This window comes from Plectropomus leopardus, unplaced genomic scaffold (assembly GCF_008729295.1).
Source record: "Plectropomus leopardus isolate mb unplaced genomic scaffold, YSFRI_Pleo_2.0 unplaced_scaffold4976, whole genome shotgun sequence".
Taxonomy (NCBI): Eukaryota; Metazoa; Chordata; class Actinopteri; order Perciformes; family Serranidae; genus Plectropomus; species Plectropomus leopardus.
The window spans coordinates 1-5,056 of NW_024654615.1; the positions used below are offsets into that span (position 1 = coordinate 1).

The following is a 5,056-nucleotide window of genomic DNA, read 5'->3' on the forward strand; positions in this document are numbered from 1 at the left end:
AATTTTGAGAAAATTATATATATATTTTTTTAAAATACATTTGAAAAACTTAACGTCTTAATGTCTCTTTCCAGAAGTCACGTCTTGGTTACTCAAAATAATCCACAGAGCTTGAACAGTTTCATGTAGGAACTATTTTCTGTCTACCAAACTACACCCACCAAGTGTATCACTGCACAGAAGAAAGCATGAATCTACTGCCAGCTCACCTTGCAGCACTGAGCGAGCTAATGTTACAGCTCAGCCATGAAGGACGCCACCAATGTTTATATCACACACTGTCACAAGCACGAGCCTCTCGCACATGAGCAGATGCACTCTTCCTTCTGGGCCGTGACACAGTTGGCGGGTGTAGTTTAGTACAAGAAAATAGTTCCTACATGAGAGGCTCACAACAAGGTCTGTGGGTTTTTTGAGTAACCAGGTCGTGATTTCTGAAAAGAGACACTGCTGTCTGAGATTTTCAAATGTACTTTTTTGGCACTTTGAGCACCACGAGCCAAATGCCATCTAGTTCCACTATATTGGAGAGACGGCGGACATCTCTACAGCCAATATCTCTAAAAACTCTGCAGCTCACACCAAAGCAGTGTAGACTGATAAAGAGCACCACAGGTAAGATGAAAAATATGGATTTTTATTTTGGAGAAAACCCTCCCTTTAACTTGTGATGCACACTGGAAATAAATGGATACAGACATTAAAAGACCAGATGAAAGGTAAAATCAAATCAAACCAACCTTTGAGATTTCTTGGTACAGCTGTTCATCTGACTGTTCTGCCTCTGAAAGGTGTGAAAAAGACACGTCGGTACATTAGTTTACATGTTTACATCAAATGTACTTCTTTTAATATACGTGGGGATCAATAATAATATCAGTCTTGCAGACCGTGTGTGTGTGTGTGTGTGTGTGTGTGTGTGTGTGTGTGTGTGTAGTAGGTGGAGAGTTTACCTGAGTAGTCCACAATGTGTGTGGGCACCCTCTCTGGGGTGACATCAGCAGGGATGGTGATCTCCTCCGCTCGGAGAGGAACCTGGAAGACAGAGGACAATAATCCAAACTTCTGACAACAAGGAGGCCTCAGTAAATATCAAATATGTCTTGAGTCTGATATCAGCCGCGTCTACATTATTAACTATACAACCTCAAAATATAAGCTCAGCATCATGTGGAAACTTAAGAGCTAACTGGATGATTTCTACGGTATCTATCACCTGATTTGTTTTTACATACCTCATCGGGAAACTCCTCACTGACCAGAGACATTATCAGTGATGTCTTCCCCACCTTGGCTGTACAGGCAAAAGAAAAAACATTTGTTATTTAAATCTGGAATTACAAGCATCTTTTTACCGACAATAGTTCATTAACATGTGACCTCTCTTACATTTTTTACACTGGCCAGTCGGAGTAATGTGTTAAGTGACAGAGCACAGATAAGAGCAGCTGAAGAGGGTTAAGAGCTGCAATCAAGTGCAAACGAGCACTCGCTAAACTGCAGTGCAGAGCAAAGCCACAATACAAGGTGGAGAAATATAACCTGAAAATAAGCCTGTAATAGACAGACTGCCCAAAGAGTTGCACTGTTATTTAAGAATGTATTATTCTATTATTGTTATTATAATTATTATAATTTGCTAAGTGTTATATATATCCCTACAGTTACAGGGTCTCCATTCTTTCCATGGGAAATGCAAATCTCTGATTATAAAAAGGGAAATATTATTCTATTTGAGTGTATACCCAACATTTCAGCAGTACTAGTGATTAGCTACCATACCAAAATACACGCCAAACTAAAAAAGACTTTCTTAAATCAATACACAATACCTGTACCTATAATTTTTATAAAAGAGGCACGGGAAGAGCACCCAAAACAACAACTGCTGCAACATGTCACTATATAATATATCAGTAGATGAATATCTGAACAGCTCGTACATGTCGGTTCTTCTGTATTGGAAGATTGTTTGCTATTGTTATTCAATAATCAGTCTATTTTGATAATTCATTTCTTAAGTTATCTATCAAGCAGAAATGTTAATGCTGCTACTTTTCTGTTTTTATATTATTTTAAATTGAATATTTTTGGGTTTTGTCTGTTGGTCAAACAAAATCAAAATGCTGGTAATTGGAAACTTGTCTTTTTTAACTATTTAATAGAAACCCACGATACTGAATAATTGGGGCCCATGCAGATACAGATATTGAGGACTAAAAAAATTATACATTGATATATCTGCTGTTATATATATTCAAATATGCAATGCCATTATCCCTCAGATATGGTTTAATACCTGACAAAGATATGTGTTGATGGCAGGTTATTTTACAGTTTAACAATAAAGTTTATTGTCAAAAATGCCATCAGTGCATGAAACAGTAAACTTCATAGGGAATTCAAAAATTAAAAATTACTCTAAGCATCTTGTCCTACACGATGTTCTGTTAAACGTTTCTTATTGTGCATATTGGACAACAAATAAGCCGATATCGATATATCTTTAATTGGCTGATACTGGCCGATATATGGGTCGGGCTCTACTATTTAATCAAAGAAATGGTCATTGTCAGTCAGATTAATCAATAATGCAAATACTGATTAATCGCCCTAGTTTGCAGCACCTCAGTTCCCTAAGTGTCTTGACGGGCACTATGTGATCCCTCAAACTGTACTCTGCTGAACAGCACCAGAGCAGGCACGTAGCATTTTGGCTGCACCTCTCCCAGGAACACTCAGTACCAACTCGCCTAATGTGGCAATGTGGGGCATCCTGCAGAGCCATAACTGAAATATAAATAGTACTGACAACACTGACATTTGCTTTACAGAGAACAAAGGGACCAGGTGAAACACAGTTAAGCTCTGTAGCTTTTTTGTGAAATTCTGCTTTTACTTCAGGGTCCTGGCAAAAGTCAAGATCTTGTAATTACAGACTATATACCCAGAGTTCTGTTTAAAATACAGCACATCAGTGTTATACAGAGAATTCATCAGCAAGTATTTTAACAAATCAAATTATCATTTATGTCATAATTCCACAATGCCAAATATTTTCAGCTTTCAGCCTGGATATGGGGAAGACGTGTTGCTTTTCTTTGTCTAATGTGACTGCAAAGAGAATTTATTTTGAGGTTTTGGACTGAAAAAAGTGAACTGAATGAATCATCTTAGAGCGTGATTTTTAACTATTTTTTGACATTTTAAAGAACACAAAATATAACTGATAAATGAGGGCCATTGTGTTCAAGGACTGTCACGAATTTGAAAATCCAAAGATGATTTCTGTTTTTACAGTTTCTGGACATGATAAAAAGTGTAATTTTGGTGATCTGTAAAGAAAACATGTCTTCCATACCTGAAGGTGTTGAAATACGTCCCCATTGAATAATGTTTCCCACCTCTCTCTCTGGTAAGGGTTAGGGACTGTTCATGATTATGAGGGGGGAAAGCAGTGGTGCAAAACAGGTAAGGCATTAAATAAATGCAGTGCTGGGGTGGGGCATGAGTTTTCAGATCAGCTTTAAATGGTAGTATTTTGTTTTTATTTTAAATAACCACTAACCCCAAATCCCACTAGTAGGTTTGAAAGGCATATTTTCATTAACAATATGCAGAATCATGCCATTTATCATAGCCAGGACAGTCCTTTAGCACAACATTTTTTTAGGATTTGCATTTGGCTTAATAAATTCGATGTTTGTTTTGGTAATAAAAAAATATACATATTGTTTGCTGGTTGCATCGGCTCCAATACCACCTACATTTGACATAAATACAAAAAAATTTTAATTTAAAAATTTTCACTTGACTTTATAAAAAAAATATTTAAAAATGTTGCTGGGAACGTGCTCTATATGACATTGAACGTTTTTATTCATTTGCTAAAGGTATTTAAGCAAGGTTTTGTGTTGTAGTTTGTTATATGCCAAATTACAAATATTGATAGAAAAATTTAAAATTTTATTATAAATATATATCAGTTCCAAATCTCCCTTTTCTGTCTCAGTTACTACAAATAATTGATATTGGCAATTCACCTGTCACTAATTTAAGTCTATTGAGATCAAAGCCCAGTCATTTAATTGAAGTTTTGCAATACTTAACTTCTTCCAAAGTCTAGTAAGATATGTGTTTTTTTACTTAAATATGGTTTTCAGGTACTTCATCCAACATTGCTTTTTCCTCTCTAATAAATACCGAACAGTCCCTAATCACAGACTTTATAATAATTAGTGACCGTGTGATTAGTTTACACTATATAATGAGTTAATTAGCCTCTTGCAGCGCTTATAATCACGCAGCTTTGTTTATTGTTAGACTTGCTGGGTTCATCTGTTAGCTGTAGCCTGTAGCTGCCTCGCTAGCATGTTAGCTAATAAAGCATTCACCGCTCCGGGATTAAAGACGCTTTCTACTTACGCTCCCCGACCAGCAGTATCCTCACGTCCTTCCTCATGTTTTAGCTCGCTTCCCTCTTCAGAAAGGACCGTGTTTATTGTCTCATGGAGTCCTTTGGACGCCGTCCTCCTCCGGCAGTTTACCTAACGTCAGGCCTGCGCACTGAGGTCCTGCCGCTGTCAAACTCTCGGCGCCTTTGTAGGACAAACCGGACGGACACTTTTCGGCGCTCCTCCGTCTTTTCTACGCGCTTATATTCAACTTGTAGCCAGGCAGCGCATGCGTAAATATAATTTAAAGAGTAGTTTGTGGCACATGTCTCTGATATTTCGTGTCAATCACACTCTTTTCGGCGTTGGCAGAGCATTTCGCAGTGGATGTTTCATGGGCATGCCCGACCTCCAGTACCCGGCAAATACAGCACGCCGTACAGGACAAACTTCATGTGGAATTTAGAAACGCGTTATGCTGCTCTCTGGCGCCAAAGACAGAAACCGCAAAACTGCGCCCCTCCCCAGTAAGGGACTGTAATTCATTTATCAGAGCAGGGGGGGTGCAGGGTGCGATATATATATATATCTACACACACACACACACACACACACACACACACATATATATGTTTGTCCTGTAGAACGAGGTGTTATTGTCG

At 38.0% G+C, this 5,056-nt stretch overlaps 1 long non-coding RNA gene across 1 annotated transcript; it reads right to left on the reverse strand.

The window, feature by feature from the left end:
• Window positions 1-739: 739 nt before the first annotated feature.
• On the reverse strand, window positions 740-4,829 carry LOC121939519. Its single transcript, XR_006105474.1, has 4 exons — window positions 4,426-4,829; window positions 1,236-1,294; window positions 954-1,035; window positions 740-784 (listed from the first exon to the last, which is right to left on the reverse strand). It is a non-coding gene; the product is annotated as an uncharacterized LOC121939519 (long non-coding RNA).
• Window positions 4,830-5,056: the final 227 nt, after the last annotated feature.